Source organism: Hoplias malabaricus, chromosome 11 (assembly GCF_029633855.1).
Source record: "Hoplias malabaricus isolate fHopMal1 chromosome 11, fHopMal1.hap1, whole genome shotgun sequence".
Classification (NCBI taxonomy): domain Eukaryota; kingdom Metazoa; phylum Chordata; class Actinopteri; order Characiformes; family Erythrinidae; genus Hoplias; species Hoplias malabaricus.
The window spans coordinates 1,030,155-1,050,599 of record NC_089810.1 but is presented as its reverse complement, the minus strand read 5'-3'; positions in this window follow the sequence as shown (position 1 = coordinate 1,050,599).

Sequence of the window (20,445 nt, the reverse complement as noted above, 5' to 3'; positions counted from 1 at the left end):
CGCGCGCAGCTGAACAGAACACCCAGAGATCGCGCGCGCAGCTGAACAGAACACTCAGAGATCGCACGCAGCTGAACAGAACACTCAGAGATCTCGCTCGCAGCTGAACAGAACACTCAGAGATCTCGCTCGCAGCTGAACAGAACACTCAGACATCGCACGCAGCTGAACAGAAAACTCAGAGATCGCACGCAGCTGAACAGAACACTCAGATAGCGCATGCCGCTGAAAAGAACACTCAGAGATCGCGCGTGCAGCTGAAAAGAACACTCAGAGATCTCGCGCGCAGCTGAGCAGAACACTCAGAGATCGCACGCAGCTGAACAGAACACTCAGAGATCGCACGCAGCTGAACAGAACACTCAGAGATCTCGCTCGCAGCTGAACAGAACACTCAGAGATCTCGCTCGCAGCTGAACAGAACACTCAGAGATCTCGCTCGCAGCTGAACAGAACACTCAGAGATCGCTCGCAGCTGAACAGAACACTCAGATAGCGCATGCCGCTGAACAGAACACTCAGAGATCGCGCGTGCAGCTGAAAAGAACTATCAGAGATCGTGCGCAGCTGAAAAGAACGCTCAGAGATCACACGCAGCTGAACAGAACACTCAGAGATCGCACGCAGCTGAACAGAACACTCAGATAGCGCATGCCGCTGAACAGAACGCTCAGAGATCGCGCGTGCCGCTGAACAGAACGCTCAGAGATCGCCCGCGCAGCTGAACAGAACACTCAGAGATCGCTCGCAGTTGAACAGAACACTCAGAGATCGCACGCAGCTGAACAGAACACTCAGAGATCGCACGCGCAGCTGAGCAGAACACTCAGAGATCGCTCGCAGCTGAACAGAACACTCAGAGATCGCACGCAGCTGAACAGAACACTCAGACATCGCACACGCAGCTGAACAGAACACACAGAGATCGCTCGCAGTGGAACAGAACACTCAGAGATCGCGCCCGCGGCTGAACAAAACACTCAGAGATCCCGCACAGCTGAACAGAACACTCAGAGATCGCACGCGCAGCTGAGCAGAACACTCAGAGATCGCGCCCCCGGCTGAACAGAACACTCAGAGATCGCGCGCAGCTGAACAGAAAACTCAGAGATCGCTCGCAGCTGAACAGAACACTCAGAGATCGCGCACGCGGCTGAACAGAAAACTCAGAGATCGCACGCGCAGCTGAGCAGAACACTCAGAGATCGCACGCGCAGCTGAGCAGAACACTCAGAGATCGCACGCGCAGCTGAGCAGAACACTCAGAGATCGCTCGCAGCTGAACAGAACACTCAGAGATCGCACGCAGCTGAACAGAACACTCAGAGATCTCGCTCGCAGCTGAACAGAACACTCAGAGATCTCGCTCGCAGCTGAACAGAACACTCAGACATCGCTCGCAGCTGAGCAGAGCACTCAGAGATCGCTCGCAGCTGAACAGAACACTCAGATAGCGCATGCCGCTGAACAGAACACTCAGAGATCGCGCGTGCAGCTGAAAAGAACTATCAGAGATCGTGCGCAGCTGAAAAGAACGCTCAGAGATCACACGCAGCTGAACATAACACTCAGATAGCGCATGCCGCTGAACAGAACACTCAGAGATCGCGCGTGCCGCTGAACAGAACGCTCAGAGATCGCCCGCGCAGCTGAACAGAACACTCAGAGATCGCTCGCAGCTGAACAGAACACTCAGAGATCGCACGCAGCTGAACAGAACACTCAGACATCGCACACGCAGCTGAACAGAACACACAGAGATCGCTCGCAGTGGAACAGAACACTCAGAGATCGCGCCCGCGGCTGAACAAAACACTCAGAGATCCCGCACAGCTGAACAGAACACTCAGAGATCGCACGCGCAGCTGAGCAGAACACTCAGAGATCGCGCCCCCGGCTGAACAGAACACTCAGAGATCGCGCGCAGCTGAACAGAAAACTCAGAGATCGCTCGCAGCTGAACAGAACACTCAGAGATCGCGCACGCGGCTGAACAGAACACCCAGAGATCGCTCGCAGCTGAACAGAACACTCAGAGATCGCGCGCGCAGCTGAACAGAACACTCAGAGATCGCGCCAGCAGCTGAACAAAACACTCAGAGATCGCGCGCGCAGCTGAACAGAACACTCAGAGATCGCCCGCGCAGCTGAACAGAACACTCAGAGATCGCCCGCGCAGCTGAACAGAACACTCAGAGATCGCCCGCGCAGCTGAACAGAACACTCAGAGATCGCTCGCAGTTGAACAGAACACTCAGAGATCGCACGCAGCTGAACAGAACACTCAGAGATCGCACGCGCAGCTGAGCAGAACACTCAGAGATCGCGCCAGCGGCTGAACAAAACACTCAGAGATCGCGCCCCCGGCTGAACAAAACACTCAGAGATCGCGCCCCCGGCTGAACAGAACACTCAGAGATCGCGTGCGCAGCTGAACAGAACACTCAGACATCGCTCGCAGCTGAACAGAACACCCAGAGATCGCGCGCGCAGCTGAACAGAACACTCAGAGATCGCACGCAGCTGAACAGAACACTCAGAGATCTCGCTCGCAGCTGAACAGAACACTCAGACATCGCTCGCAGCTGAAAAGAACACTCAGAGATCTCGCGCGCAGCTGAGCAGAACACTCAGAGATCGCACGCAGCTGAACAGAACACTCAGATAGCGCATGCCGCTGAACAGAACACTCAGAGATCGCGCGCGCAGCTGAGCAGAACACTCAGAGATCGCACGCAGCTGAACAGAACACTCAGAGATCTCGCTCGCAGCTGAACAGAACACTCAGAGATCTCGCTCGCAGCTGAACAGAACACTCAGAGATCTCGCTCGCAGCTGAACAGAACACTCAGATAGCGCATGCCGCTGAACAGAACGCTCAGAGATCGCGCGTGCCGCTGAACAGAACGCTCAGAGATCGCCCGCCCAGCTGAACAGAACACTCAGAGATCGCTCGCAGTTGAACAGAACACTCAGAGATCGCACGCAGCTGAACAGAACACTCAGAGATCGCTCGCAGTTGAACAGAACACTCAGAGATCGCACGCAGCTGAACAGAACACTCAGAGATCGCACGCGCATCTGAGCAGAACACTCAGAGATCGCTCGCAGCTGAACAGAACACTCAGAGATCGCACGCAGCTGAACAGAACACTCAGACATCGCACACGCAGCTGAACAGAACACACAGAGATCGCTCGCAGTGGAACAGAACACTCAGAGATCGCGCCCGCGGCTGAACAAAACACTCAGAGATCCCGCACAGCTGAACAGAACACTCAGAGATCGCACGCGCAGCTGAGCAGAACACTCAGAGATCGCGCCCCCGGCTGAACAGAACACTCAGAGATCGCGCGCAGCTGAACAGAAAACTCAGAGATCGCTCGCAGCTGAACAGAACACTCAGAGATCGCGCGCGCGGCTGAACAGAAAACTCAGAGATCGCACGCGCAGCTGAGCAGAACACTCAGAGATCGCACGCGCAGCTGAGCAGAACACTCAGAGATCGCACGCGCAGCTGAGCAGAACACTCAGAGATCGCTCGCAGCTGAACAGAACACTCAGAGATCGCGCGCGCAGCTGAACAGAACACTCAGAGATCGCGCGCGCAGCTGAACAGAACACCCAGAGATCGCGCGCGCAGCTGAACAGAACACTGAGATCGCGCGCGCGGCTGAACAGAACACTCAGAGATCGCGCGCACGGTTGAACAGAACACTCAGAGATCGCGTCCGTGGCTGAACAGAACACTTAGATTGCGCGCAGCTGAACAGAACACTCAGAGATTGCGCACGGGGCTGAACAGAACACTCAGAGATTGCGCACGGGGCTGAACAGAACACTCAGAGATTGCGCACGGGGCTGAACAGACCGCTCAGAGATCGCTCGCAGCTGAACAGAACGCTCAGGGATCGCGCGTGCCTCTGAACAGAACGCTCAGGGATCGCGCGTGCCTCTGAACAGAACGCTCAGGGATCGCGCGTGCCGCTGAACAGAACGCTCAGGGATCGCGCGTGCCGCTGAACAGAACGCTCAGGGATCGCGCGTGCCGCTGAACAGAACGCTCAGGGATCGCGCGTGCCGCTGAACAGAACGCTCAGGGATCGCGCGTGCCGCTGAACAGAACGCTCAGGGATCGCGCGGGCGCAGCTGAACAGAACGCTCAGGGATCGCGCGCGCAGCTGAACAGAACGCTCAGGGTTCGCGCGCGCAGCTGAACAGAACGCTCAGGGTTCGCGCGCGCAGCTGAACAGAACGCTCAGGGATCGCGCGCGCAGCTGAACAGAACGCTCAGGGATCGCGCGCGCAGCTGAACAGAACGCTCAGGGATCGCGCTCGCAGCTGAACAGAACGCTCAGGGATCGCGCGCGCAGCTGAACAGAACGCTCAGGGATCGCGCGCGCAGCTGAACAGAACGCTCAGGGATCGCGCGCAACTCGAAAAGAACATCTGGATCTGCGAATCTGCGATCTACGAGCTAAGTTCAGCGTCGTAGAAAACACATTGTTGTAGACCATAATCCAATCGGCTAGTCTGAGCTTTATTATCTTTATTATGACCTTTATTTAGTATTTATAATCGCGGAGCTCAGTCACCGGGCCACTCGGTTTTATTTGGAATATGTCAGAAGTTTGTCCAAACTGAGGTTCATTAAAACCGCGCAGCACAATCAAAACAGGCTACTCGCTGAACAGCACTGAACGGCAAATTTCTACCATGCAGCGCAGAATCCAATATATATATGCCCACAAACCGATATAAACAAACCAGTATATGCGCCCACAAACCGATATATGCCCACAAACCGATATATGCATGCCCACAAACCGATACACACCAACCGATACATGCCCACAAACCGATACACACCAACCGATACATGCCCACAAACCGATATATGCATGCCCACAAACCGATACACACCAACCGATACATGCCCACAAACCGATATATGCATGCCCACACACCGATACACACCAACCGATACATGCCCACAAACCGATACAAGCCCACAAACCGATACATGCCCACAAACCGATACAAACCCACAAACCGATACACACCAACCGATATATGCATGCCCACAAACCGATATATGCATGCCCACAAACCGATATATGCATGCCCACAAACCGATACAAGCCCACAAACCGATACATGCCCACAAACCGATACATGCCCACAAACCGATATACACATGCACACAAACCAATGTATGTACTGAGAGTCCAATATATATACCAACAAACCAATATATACAAACCAACAGTTTAAAACCAATGTATGTGCCATTAAACCAAGTAGTTTCTCCATAACCCAATATATATACATAATATATACATAATTATTTCAGGAAATAATTATGTACTTTGTACATATATATTGGGAAAGGTGCACATACAACAAAAGATGAGGGAAAGTTGGAAGCAGTATCAAAGACAGTATATAGAGAATAAAATGGTACTGATGTTTTAAACCTTACTCCTCTATTGATTAACACTTCCGAAGATGACCAGCATATTGTCCAGTAACCCATAGTTAACCCTCATGATCATGACTATGTGCAGCCAAATGTAGAGGTACCACAGGCATCCTCAACCCCTTTAATAATTCAAGATTTAAGTTTCTGACACGCTGTTTCCTCTATATTATTATGTTAATGTGAAACAATTGGTTCACATCTCATCAGATGACAGGAACTCACACTGATGGTTGTCAGTTTTTAAAAGTTTAATCAAAACAGTTTAGTGATGAAAGAAATGAAAAAACAATGTCTGATACTCTCTCACTAACAATCTCTCTCTCCTTCATTCACTCACTCTCTTTGAAAACAATGGCTGTCATTTTACGAACTGAAATTGTATGAGAACTGAACTGAAATCAGAATCGAACACAAGTTATTCTTGTTCTTTTGCTGTAGAAGGTTTGTGGTCAGTTGGTGTAACCAGTATCTTGTCTAAAATACTAATATTGTACAAAAAAGTTAATATGGATTATGATTTAATACTCTACTACACTGGAATAATGGGTGTTTAAACCATTTTTACCATGGTCAAAGAATACACGTAAAAGAAGATGTTAATGGCACATGGTCTCACAAAATCCCATAAAATCTAAATTTAGAAAAAATATAATAAAACATTCTTATGGGATATTATAAAATAAATGGCTAATTTTACAAGCAATTGCATGAACTCTAGGTGTGAAATATTAGATATTTGTCATTTTTTGTGGTTACACCATTTGACAATTTAAAAGGCTGTTCGTTTTCTTAAAACAAATAGTATAAATATCATATTAAATAATATGAATACAACAGAACCACAAAATATACACTTTCACAAAAAGGATGTCAGGAAAGGTGTGTCCTCAAAAACCATGGTTACAGGGTGTCCTGATAAACACTGTAAACCTGTGTGAGAGAGAGAGAAAAAAAATGGGACAGGGTTTGAGGTGGAATTGGGCTTTTTTTTTTTTTTTTTTTTTACACCAGAGAGCATCTGAACTCCAAAACTGGGTTTAGCTGGTTCAACAGGTTGGAATCAATCTTTGAGACAGATACCAGTGTTGCCATAGACCAGAACAAAGCCCTTCAGAATCCAATAACATTGGATTTTGTGTGTGTGTGTGGGAATGGGACCAAACTGGCCCTCTTTTACAACAGAGAAACAGGGTCTCCTGGAATAGAATTCAATATTCTAGAAAGATCCTGTTACGACCTGGTCTAGGGCAGACCGCAACACAAAAAAATGAAATAACGGAGTGTGATGAGTGCAAAAAAAACTACAACTTAGGACAGTTTTGTGAAATGTATTGATGTGATTGATACAGTTTAGTGACCAGAAAGTGACTTCAGGAGTGACCCAGGCCAAAACAACAAACAAACCCCACACTAACTACTTTTAGGTACACTAACTAACCTGTGAAAGACAATGTGCTAACCTTACTCCCTTGCTGTGTATAAACAGAGACAAACCCCAGTTCCCAAAACAAAACGGCAGCCACTCCCTACAACTGGTACTAGTTACAAATGTAAACAATGACAGACAGGCAACACTCAGAAAAACATTCAACAATTAACAATTCAAACACGAAGCGAGTTTCAACAGCAAAAAAGATAAACAATTGAGTGAGGAACCATTCCTCCCGGGTGTGACTAAACTCTCTCTTTTATAGCTGATGGTTGAAGCCAAACCATGGACACAGATTCCGGCATCCGGCATGCAGTCAGTCAGGAACCCAGGACTGGATCCTAGAACATATGGACAGGACAGGACAGAGATACGAGAGAAACATCCATGCCCATAACAATCCCATTAGCTCCACAGACCTGAACCAAGACTTGCAACCATCTAGCTCCTAATCCTGCCCCAAACAAACAGGTGGCCTCCATAAACCAGGACCATGGCTCTTCATATGAGAGGTGACAAACACACAAGAGAGCAAAAAAAGATTCTGACCTACCTCACAGACCTTGCTCAAAATCTCTTCAAGAGGATCCCACTGGCCATAGACTGGAACCAAGCCCTCTCAGATGTGAGTGGATTGAATGGAAAGTCTCTTTTTTAACTTCAGACGGATTCAGTTATTGCCCCTTACTGAATGGACCTGGGGTAAAATAAAAGCCCTTTCAAACAACAAAGACCTGGAAGTCTCCAAACAGAACCCAACAGATTCCACAGAATAAAACTGAACAAAAACAGCACATTTCATCATAACAGAAAACTACAAATCTCCAATGAAACTAAAAACAATTCATAAAGAGCTAATGAACTTTACAATCTACATACAACCCTTGTTTACAGCATTCATTGTGTCAAAATTGTAAATCAATCAAGCGATGAATAAAACAGAAATCTCTAAAACGCATTTACACAAGAGAACCCAAATTCAGCCTCATCTAAAGACAACAGCCAAAATAACAACAAAATTAAGTCCTATTTTCAGAAAGCAACAAGACTGCTGGGAAATCTGCTGAACTGAACCGAACCCAGACAACACAGCTGACTCCAATTAGTATTCACTCAAGTCCCAGACAGGTGGAGGCTGTTTTGAAGCTTCATCCTGATTGGCCAGAAGAGTTAAAGGCTTAAAACAGTGACATCTGGTGGTTTGAAGAAATCACAACAGCCATACTCTCCAAACTGAGCACACACAGACCCAGGATCAGTGTTTACCATTTAGCTGTGAGACAAAGAATAGAAAATGGCTTAGTTGTGAACATCTGAGTGAAGCAGGAAACAGCTCTCACTCCATTTCTTTAGTTTTTCATAAGGTATTTCAGTTTTTCTTTGAAAAACAAGACATAAAATCATTTTCAAGAGCTAAGGAAAGTATTAAATGCTTTCAAACTTCTTTGTACACCTTTGTTTAACGTTTAATTCAAAATTCAAACACTCCTGAATTCAGTGATGTATTCTTCTCACTCGCCATTTTCAAACTACTCAATTTTTGTTGAAAAATATTACTAAGGAGCAGGAGAATGATTAAACTTTGAACTGAGATTATAGGCTGCACACACACACACAGGTCTAAGTCTTATGAGGACATCCCTTGCCAAACCAGTTAAAATGTGGTTTAGTGGCACCCACCTTTCCCTTTGCCCTACAGCACTGCTGGAAACACCAAAAAATTCTCTCTTTTTACAGAACACAAATATCACCTTAATTTGTTTCTACACAAATGTAAGCTCTTACTATGTCCACCTGACAACATGCTTGTATATGGGGACATCCTGAAAATCTCCTGCCTATGGCAAGAGGTTTGTGAGGTCATGCCTACTTTACCAGGACACTGATTTAACAATACACAAAAAAGGGCATTTCACTGTATTATAAGGACAGAGGTGGTTTACTGGTACTTGATCACACACAAACATAACAGGTGCATTCCAAAGACACATGTGATTAAGCAGAACAGGTCCCTGTAAACAACAAACTCTGGACATGAGCATCTCGCTTGTGTTAGCGTTAACTGCAGCTCCAGTTATAACAACAAACAAATAATTAAACACATCTTTAATTAACATGCTGCAGGTGTAACATCACACTTTTCTCAGATTGTTAAAGAACTAAGTCAACAAAAATCAAGCCCATGTCCTTGAAGCAATTCTTCATTAAATTGAATTTTCCTTTTAAAATGTGATCCCTCTATTTCTAACAAAGTCTCTTATATTTTGTGCACTTCGGTCCTTCAACACAGGATCCTCAGCATCCTTGCACCGCTGACATTCTGCCATTGTGGCCAGTTTTCCTTTCGTTATGTGAGGCTTGAGAGGTTTCATCACAGCCATCACCTCCTGTTTAGACCAGTGTTCTTGTCCTCTTCCTAGTGTTTTCAACCTCTTCTGGGATGTGATCAGTGCACACTGATCAAAGAAAATAAAAAGTCAGATTAACCAATTGATTACCATGGCAGGATAGACATTTCTGGGAATAGAATTAAAAAATAAAAGAAATTAAAACAATGGGGCAGATCACCTTTATTCCAAGCACAGCGCACAAACAAGGATCATTTTCTCAAAGAATGGCTTGGAAAAACAAATCATAACATTCATTCATTATACAGCTTATCCAGTTCAGGGTCACGGTGGGTCTAGAGCCCACCTGGAATCATTGGGCACAAGGTAGGAATATACCCCGGAGGGGGTGCCAGACCCTCACAGGGCAGCACACACATTCAGTCACACACTCACACCTACCTACACCACACTTCTGAGCCTCCAATCCACCTACCAATGTATGTTTTTGGACTGTGGGAGGAAACCGGAGCACCCGGAGGAAACCCATGCAGACACAGGGAGAACACGCCACACTCCTCACAGACAGTCACCCGGAGGAAACCCACACAGACACAGGGAGAACACACCACATTGCTCACAGACAGTCACCCGGAGGAAACCCACACAGACACAGGGAGAACACACCACATTGCTCACAGACAGTCACCTGGAGGAAACCCATGCAGACACAGGGAGAACACACCACACTCCTCACAGACAGTCACCCGGAGGAAACCCATGCAGACACAGGGAGAACACACCACACACCTCACAGACAGTCACCTGGAGGAAACCCATGCAGACACAGGGAGAACACACCACACTCCTCACAGACAGTCACCTGGAGGAAACCCATGCAGACACAGGGAGAACACACCACACTCCTCACAGACAGTCACTTGGAGCAGGACTCGAACCCACAAGCTCCAGGACCCTGGAGCTGTGACAGAGACACTACCTGCTGCTCCACCGTGACACCCCAAATCATAACAGAACAAATAAAATATGGCTATAAGATACCTTGAGCCCTTCAAATAGCACTCTTCAAATTGTTCTGGGTCTTCTGCATCCCTAAAAGACAGGGAACTGCATTAATGGTGGAAAAAAAATAAAAATAAAATAAAGATAAACATTGCGGCACGGTGGCGCAGCAGGTAGTGTCGCAGTCACACAGCTCCAAGGACCTGGAGGTTGTGGGTTCGATTCCCGCTCCGGGTGACTGTCTGTGAGGAGTGTGGTGTGTTCTCCCCGTGTCCGCGTGGGTTTCCTCCGGGTGCTCCGGTTTCCTCCCACAGTCCAAAAACACACGTTGCAGGTGGATTGGCGACTCAAAAGTGTCCGTAGGTGTGAGTGAATGTGTGTGTGTTGCCCTGTGAAGGACTGGCGCCCCCTCCAGGGCGTATTCCTGCCTTGCGCCCAATGATTCCAAGTAGGCTCTGGACCCACTATGACCCTGAATTGGATAAGCGGTTACAGATAATGGATGGATATATATTATTAGTGCTGGACGATATTAGTGCATATCAAGATCACAATTACTGGTACATTTTACCATGATTAAGATTAATGAACAATTATATTGTATTTGTATTTTTGACCCTTATCGTTTAGTGACGAGGCATGTGCTGTAAAAGTGCTCCAATAATATTCATTACATTTTACTTTTTGACTTTGTTTTAGTCAAAACACAGCACGCCCAAAACACAGACGCTGCTCAATTGTCAGCTTCGGCATTTAGGTTGCTTCCATGTGGCACATAGGGGCAGATTCACTACGTCTTGGTCGCTTGGTTCTGAAGGGACAGTACATGAACATACACTGAATAATAATTTTAAAAAACAGTTAAAAATTATTGATATAAAGTATAGAGACAAGATTATGTCGATTAGAAGTTCTGAATGTCAATTTCGATTCATTTTCAATAAATTGCCCCGACCTAATTATTATTATTATTACTGTTATTTATCAGTGATTAACTTATACACAACAATTTGTTCATAAGATATTACAGTTTGTCTGATTTAAATCTAAATTATTCCAAATTGTTCTCCTGGTCATAGCACCCCACAGCAGTATTTAATGTGCTCTGCGCCCCTACAGTTCAGACCCTAGATTTTCATTCAGAAATCACATACTCACTGTAAAGTCTGTAAACATGGCATTAATGCAGTGTGCTTTTTGTTATTTTGCTATTGTGACCCTGACTCATTAACAGCTTAAAACTGGAGCCACATTCGTAGTTCATTTTTTCCCAGTCTTTTGAAATCGTGCTTAAGATGTTTTTGTAATTATTTGATCAATTTAAACGAGCCACTTTCACCAGTAAAACCTAGTATTTTTAGAGAAAATATTTTTTGAAATGTTTCACATCGGATAAAGTCTTTATGCTCCACAGCATGGAGGTAGCCATGTTTAGAAAAGATGTAGTAGAGGATTTCTGATACATCCAAGCCCCTGGATGTCAGCATAATTACTTCATAACATGAAGAAACATCATTGTAGACAATGCCTCCTTCTTTGGATTCCTCATCAGTTTACTGTCACATGGCTCTGAAGTGACCAGCTGAGTCATAGTGAGGGTTTTACTAAGAGTGTTTTTTGTGTGTGTGTGTGTCTTCTGCAGAAGCCCGGGAGCAGCGGCTCTTTACAGCATTACTCATAAAGTGTGTGGTGCAGCTGGAGCTCATCCAGACCATCGGCAACATTGTCTTCTTCCCAGCCACAGAACTGCAGAACATCCAGTTTACACTTTTCCCTTCATCCCAAATATAATGAAATGGACCCAAATCCACTAAACAATAAATATTTATTAAACTTTAATTTAACTCCAGGTTTAAAAATGATCAAGACCCAAATTATCATCAAGACCATTTACATCAAATTTCACCACAAGTGAATTTTAAACGCTCTTTACAAAAATAAAATACGGCAACACTCTCTATTGGTCCAGAGTGTAAAACTAGGCATGAAAACTAAGAATGAAATGTTAACAATAGGCTGCCAAATACACTTCTGCTTGCCGTATGAAAACACAGAGATTAGATCAAGTGCAAAGAAGGGACCATTCCTAATATATATATGTATATATTTATAAAATGTGTGTGTGTCTTGAATGCAGAGAGATGTTCCGGATGCCGATGTGCATGTGGAGACGCAGGACCAGGGAATGTACCGCTACCTGACCTCTGAGCAGCTTTTCAAACTGCTGGACTGTCTGCTGGAGTCCCATAGCTTCGCAAAGGCCTTCAACTCTAACAATGAGCAGAGAACCGCCCTGTGGAAGGCTGGTCAGCATTTATTTTCAGCCTATTTAGTGTCCTTGGTGTCTGTGTGTTAAAAATGCCCATATGTTTATACTGTGTATGACAACACCTGTGGATACACATGACCAGAAACATCTTCAGATTCTCAGATAAAGTCACTCTGACTTCTGTGATGAGAAATGGCCAGTTGCAGAGACTGCAGTCATGGTGGAAACTAGGTGTCATCATGAAAACACAAACGCCTCAAAAATCTGAGGCTCTTCATTAACAATTCAGAAGTATTAAGTCCTCAGATGGTGGGTTCCTATCACTACCACAATGAAAAATTCAGAACCTCTTTTCGTATCCTCAAGTGACATTGTTTACATCCTAACTCTATACTGAAATTCCACTTCAGGAAAGTTCAGAATTTCTGAAGGTTCAGAGCCGACATATGATCCACCCTCTTGCATTGTGTAATGGAAGGTGTTTGTAAGAGTTTCTGGATCGTCTGCTACTCTGCACAACCTGTGTGTGTGTGTGTGTGTGTGTGTGTCAGGTTTCAAAGGAAAGTCCAAGACCAATCTCCTGAAGCAGGAGACGAGCAGCTTGGCATGTGGGCTGCGGAAGAGAATATTTTGTATTTCGTAAATGAAATACATCCTTCTTGTGGTTTTTATTGCATGGTCTTGCAAAATGCCTGCAAAGATGTGATGTTTCACGACCATCGGACCGTACACAGACAGTGATTCAGAGCACAGATGAATATGGTCGGATAAAGGCTTGTTAAGGAAAGTTTCTCTCTGCCAAATGAATGCTATTTTAAATAGCCTTTGCTGAGCATCTAACAGGTATTTGAAGATGCTGGTCTCACTGGAATCTCAAGGACCTCTGGATGAAGGATCCTCCACAGGCTGAGAGTTGTGCATAAAGCCAGTCCTAACCAAAGCTCTTTAGGGAAAAGGTTTGCAGTGGGCAAATATATCAGATTTTGAGAGTTCATTTTGACCCATTATCTTTTCAGTGAAAATGATTTGCATAATTATGTAAAACAAGGTATTTTGCATTTTTCTTAAATATGAATAAATCCATAGTATTTCCACTTGTAATAACACCCACATTGTGATATATTTGCTGACGGTTAAGACAATCTTAATCGTACTGTAGAGAAAAGACAGACCCTGGCACGGGCCTGGAGCCACAAGCTGAAGTGCACTTTGCAACATATCTTTCTTTAACGTGGAGTATATCTGAGTGAAGCGGGACTGCTGATGCGGGCGGGATATGATTATACATCTAGATTTGATTGGATGGTGAAAAGTTGGGTGTTTTCAGAAATTATTTATTTGAATGGTTTATTTACTGCTTCATTTCACTCCATTTTGGGAAACTCTTATATCTTACTTTTATCGCTTTATGCCTAAACTATTTTACGTTTCCCACTTTCCACCCTCCAAACAATGCCCTGAAATACCTCTAGCATGTTTTATTCATTATCCCACACTTATCAAAATCAAGCCAGCAGGCTCAGCCCCATAGTTGTGTTCCTGACCATGTGGCGAGGAGTCGACTCTGTGTACTGACCATGAGCTAAGCCTGTTTTCTCATTAAATGGTTGCTACAGCCTGTGTTCAAATTCTGAGCTTATTATCAGTCATGTGTGGTTCTTGTGACACATCATGGTGTTTTACAGGAAGAAAATTCACTATTTTTAATGGTATATTGCCATAATTTGATTATTCAGCCCTTAAAGATTAGTGCAATATCAGTTTCAGCTGTAACCTCTTAACATTGAGAGTTTGAGTGTCTCTGTGAAAAGGACAGACTACACTAAAAGATTATTCCAAATAAGTTTAGCTTTAATGAGTAGCGCATTAAGAAACTCCCTCTTATATAAAGTGTAAGTGGTAGATGCAGAGAACAGAAAATTGTTGCTCAATGCGGTATTCGCTGCTTTATTATTTTGAATGGAGAAGTGTGGGACAGGAGTGGCATCTGTGTTGGTGCTGGGTTCACTGAGGGAACTCAAGCACTTCTTTGAATGAAAATTGGGACACTAGAACTTTGCAGATTTGTGGGTACACACAAATAAGGACTGGGATGTGAGACTGAGCCTAAATGTTCTTGTGCTTCCTTTTCCAGCTGAGACACAGCAAAACAGACTGTGACTACATTCGTTTATTTGGAAATGTGTGTGTGTGTGATCACAGAGGGGCACTGGAGCCTTTTAAATGTCTTGAAAAGCCTTGGAGTAATTTATTTTCTCCCATTTCAGCTCATTCAGTCGACGTTTCTCCTTGGCATACTGAAATATTATTTAGACAATAGAGGTTTTAAAGCCATTAGCCTTACCAATCATAAGTCCTGTGGCAAAGTCCACCATGTTCTTCTTGCTAGCAGCTCTGTCCTGTCCCGTTGTCCCGTTCCCATCACTTCTCCCACCCAAGAAAGCTCCCAATCAATAAAAGAAAATTTACCTGTACAGATCAACCCTGTGCAGGGTCAGAAAAACTACCCCCTCAGCCGTTTAACGCACACTTGTCTCTTTCTCATTTAAAACCCAAGCACCTCAAATCCAATTATTTTAATTGCCAGAGATCAGTACTTGGTTTTAATGGTTGCCAGTGGGGTCTGTCTGTTCTCCTCTTCATTAACCAAAGATACCTCTGCTTCTCTCCTCTCCTGGGCGACTCTGAGTTAGAAAGCAATCAGTTTAAGTGCAGAGATGTTGAAGGGATGATAAATGGAATCTGATGGACACAAACTACAAATATAAATAGACACTACGAAAAGTGTCTGCCTACATTACTTTAAACTCTTGTTGTGATATTAACCTTCACAAAACTGATACTCCGTAACAATTTAAAAAAAAGAGCCACCAACCAAATCTCATTATTGCTTCACCATGCTTCTCTCTCTCTCTCTCTCTCTCTCTCTCTATATATATATATATATTATATATATTCAACAAATCCTTGCTTGTGTCCCTCTTACTAATAAAAATTGTGAATATTTTATGGATTTACCTATTAAACAAAGAGAAAAACTGACTATTTCTAATATGGCTAAGAGCAACAGAACTCAAGAGTATTGAGATGCACCTGTTAACAGAGTGCTGAATCCTCCTCTCCCTCCTGGTAGCGTGTCCAGGTACCTGGCGGTTTCTGACTCTCTTTTTCTGGAGAAGCTCAAGCTCCTCTTGCTCTTCCTCTGAGTTCAGCTCCTCCTCAGATGTGTAATGTTTGAGCTTTCTTTCCAGTGTCTCCTCCCAGCGCCTCTGAGGTGGTCTCGGGACACTTCTAACTGCTGGATCTGTTACTGTGCCAACATCCCTCTTGGAGAAGAGCAGCCTCTCTAGGCTAGGGCTGTTCCGTTGTCCTCGTGGGTCTGGAGAATGCAGTGTGTGGCTGGGAGTTGCAGAGCCAAAAGGGTCTCTACCTGGAGGCTGGAGTTGAAGAGAGCCATAGAGGTTACTGTACATGACTGAAACTTTAAAAAGTTAGTGCTCTAATAAGACAATTAAATACACAAGCTTTGTCAGAATGAGGGATATTATTGATATTTTTTGTAGTGATTCTTCTCTTCTGAATGCCATTTTGGGTAAACAGGATCAAAAGACTAATACATGTGCACCATACCATTCAATAATATATGAAGCCTAAATATAGTCATTAAATATCTATGAGTTATCAACCAAGGTCACTAAACCAGCAGTGAATTGCAATGTTATACAGTCCAGAAACAAAGGCCATGTCAACTCAAACAGTTGCTACTGGACACCTTATCTCCCAACTGTCAACAAGAGTGAGCAAATCCCAGTTCAGGTGATAGACATGGGACTGGCCAACAGGGCAGAAAATGTGCATAATAATGTGCAATTATTTGTTATAATTAACTGAAATGCCCCCCCCCCCTCCCCGAAGTGCCGCCCCAGACAACCTCCTATAGGGTATCTCAGACGTACACTGAATATCATAGTGTAATTTCAGATAGTTCTTTCCTCTACTATCACAGATCCCTCATCAGAAAAGCAGACCTCATTATGAGATGATAAATTACAAATACAAATTCACCTTTGTAGATCTTCTCTCTCTGAGGGGAGGAGGCCATATTTGTGGTTGAGTGTATGGATCCCCAGCTCCCAGCTCTTTTTTCTAGAAGATAAACCCAATATAAACTACTAGATTACCACCAACCACGAGATTCCTCTGGATATGTAAGCTCTCACCTTTGCCACATAGTGTCTGTAATCCAGGCGAAGTTCTTTAAGTTTTTGTTTTTTCTGCTCATACTCTCCCCCCAGCTGTAAACTCAGGCCATGGCCTTCCTCTGAAAGCCAGGCATAAGACACAGAGGAAGTATTTAAAAACGTGAGCATGTAACTGATCTTTCATTTTAAAAGAATAGCTTTTGTGCTGTAGTTTACCTTTACTCTGCTTTGGTTTTGTAGTGTTTTTATTGAGAAGATTTGTGTCGTCCACATTTGACTAGGGAGAAAAGACATGAGATATGAACATAACACACAAATTCAGACAGCCAGGGTTTTTTAGATCACAAACCTTATGAACCACTCCAGTCAACTTGCAGGGCAGCACTTCTGGGCTGCAGGAATGAAAGAAGGCGACAATGTAGAGTTCAAGTGAGACTTTTTTACTGGAAATACCATCTAAATACCTTATTCTGAAAGCAGAAAAGTCTTAAGGGTTTAATCGATTACCAGAGGGGCACTTTAAGATCTCATATGTAAATCATTTGGGTTCTGATTGGTTGCCCTAACTTGTTCCCTTTCAGTCCATGCTGCAGTACTCCTTCTCTTCAGGGTCCATTGATGCTGAAGAAATAAGGAGTACTGCAGCATGGAGCTAAACTTTCTCCATATTTGGACAGAGTGAAGACACATTCTGGAATTTTAACATCGTTTACACGCGATACGTCAGACTCTTATTTCAAAAGAGAGAGATCTGGACATTTCAGCTTTCCATATTAAAAATACATAAGCATCAAAACACAAATTCGTTACAGTCACCTTCATTTCCATGTAAGGCGTGTAGTCTGTTGCCATCTTCGGTTTGTGCTGGACAAAATTGACCGGAGTGACGCGGTCCATTCTTCTACGACTTTATCCGCAACGTAAGCTGAACGGAAAAGCTTTCTTTAGATTGATTTGTTAAGCTGAACCAGTGGTGAAGCTACAACTAAAATATAGTTCACTCAGGACTGGAGACGAGAAGAGGGTCTGTCGTAAATCCCTCAGTAGTCCACGCTCGGAGTTCTACACTACTAAATGTAACACTAACGATTGTGTGCTACTTTGAAATACTGCATAGTTCGACAGAACGCGGTTTGAAACGCGCCGTATGAAAAAATAAATCGTTGTGAATGCGTGTTAACAGTGAGGGAGCCGCGCAGCCAATCAATTTTCAAGGAGCTGAACGTATCCAGGCAATCGTGTAACGCAGCAAAGCAACGCAAAAACGTCTTGTGGAAATCCGAAGCGTTTAGCTCAAATTGCTTCGCTTCGTTGGAAAACGGACAGAAAGCATAGCGTCAGAAAAACTACAAAGAAACTTTCCACATCAAAAGAAACACCCCACCGCCTTATGACTCCCACCAAATTAGCATCTGTATTTTTTACATTGAAGCCTGCATTTCATCTGAGAATGTATGTCTTGTCTACGTGCATACAAAATAATGTTCAAAAATATTTAATTTGACATTTGAAAAAGACCATTATTGAATATGATTGTAGAATTTACATCTGTTAAACACAGAAATGAACAACAGAAATATAGTTAAATAATTCAAGAAAATAATTTATTGTGTTCTAGTGGGACTTAAACTGAAAACTTAAACTTCCTTGTATTCAAAATATTCCAGCAAACGGAGTCTTAAACATGGAGAAAGGTTCATATGTCCAGTAGCTATGCCGCCGCCTAGTGGGCGTTTTATGACAATGCAACAGAGTGCATGGGGCAGTGAGAGGAGAGTCCACAGAGGAGAGAGTTGGTTATGGGAGCTCTGGAACTTTGTTTGAGGCATTATGAGAGGAGGGAGCTGGTCCCTAGGAGGTCTGTAGCATATAGCACTGTTCAAAAATAAAACACGACCAAACATTCATTCATTCATTCATTCATTCATTCATTCATTATCTGTAACCACTTATCCAATTCAGGGTCGCGGTGGGTCCAGGGCCTACCTGGAATCATTGGGCGCAAGGCGGGAATACACCCTGGAGGGGGCACCAGTCCTTCACAGGGCAACACAGACACACACACACACACATTCACTCACACACACCTACGGACACTTTTGAGTCGCCAATCCACCTACCAACACTAACACACTACACACAACCCTGTCACTGTTCCCTTGATTTAGAACAGACAGATCAAATCAAAGCTGTCTTTAAAGAGCCCAAATGCAGATAGGTGATTAACAGTACAAGGAATCTTGAGGACAGTGTATGAAATAAAACACATGGATGCTGGGAAGTAATGTGCATATCCACGTCCAGTTGGACCACAGTGCTCAAAATAATATATTCATCTCCCAGACCACCAGACCTCAAAAACTACAAACACTAGACTAAGGAGCAATCAGCAGCATCAAAGCTCCATTCAAGACAGGGAGATGACGTAATGTATGGAACCTGAGGGTCATTTTAATGAGTGGGGGAGGGCTGGGGCTGGTGCTGGTGCTGGTGGTAGAAGCCTGACAATTTTGTTGAGTGCTCTGATTTCAGATATTTACCTGTTGTCCACCATCAGTTCACAATCCATTGGAGTTCCAATGTAGTAGAAGCTTGGTATCTTCCTGAAAGTATTCCAAAGGGGATGCCCTGGAATCTGTAAGGAAGCTATCCGCTGCATTGGAGCTCCAGCCAAAACTGTCTGGGAGGTGACGTATTGCACGGGACCTACCTTCCCAGGTTTTGGTTCAGTCACCTGGCAACAGGTGGCTGGGGCAGGGTTTTCAGTTCTCTGGGCTCTGGGAGGTAATGCTTTGATTACTCCTGAGACCTTAGTGTCTGGTTTCTTGGCCATGGTCCCTATCAGAGCAGGCCTCTCATGCTAAGCATGTGTCATGGCTTGGACAAACATCAGCATGACACCACCTCACCACAGGTGTGCCCCAAGGCTCAGTGCTGGTTCCCCTCCTCTTTGCTTTGTACACCACCTCTCTAGGCCCAATCATACATTCACACGGCTTCTCCTATCACTGCTATGCAGATGACACACAGCTCTATTTATCCTTTCCTCCAGGTGACACTTCAGTGGCAACTCGAATCTCTGACTGTCTCTCTGACATATCTACATGGATGAAGGAACATCACCTTCAATTGAATTTATCCAAAACTGAACTGCTGGCCCTCCCAGTCAAGCAAGCTATTCTCCACAACATCAGCATCAAGCTAGAGTCCCTATCAGTGGCTCCCATCAAGGTTGTAAGAAACCTGAGTGTCATGGTTGATGACCAGCTGACCTTCACAGATCACATTACTGCTGTAGCTTGATTGTGCCTCTTCTCACTATTCAACATAAGGAAGATTAGGCCATACCTAACTCAACATGCAACACCGCTAACACCGTAATCTCCCGTCTAGACTATTTCAACAAATGTTAAGCAAAACAAAACAGGCAAGGTAACCTACAGCAAAGGAATGAAAAAGACAAGGTTAGCCTATATTAATCCCATTGCTTCTCCCTTACAGAGTTAGGCTCTCACACATGCTCTCACACACCTCCATAACCTTCAACCACTCAAAGGTGAACCTACAAAGTTTTCACTGGGGCTGGTTTGCTTCCCCACATACTATATGCCTCCTTCTGCAAAATCCCTGAATCTAATAACAAAAACACAAATCATACTGACATAAATAACCCTACACTTTACTACAGTTATTCCCCTAAAATTCCCAGCTTA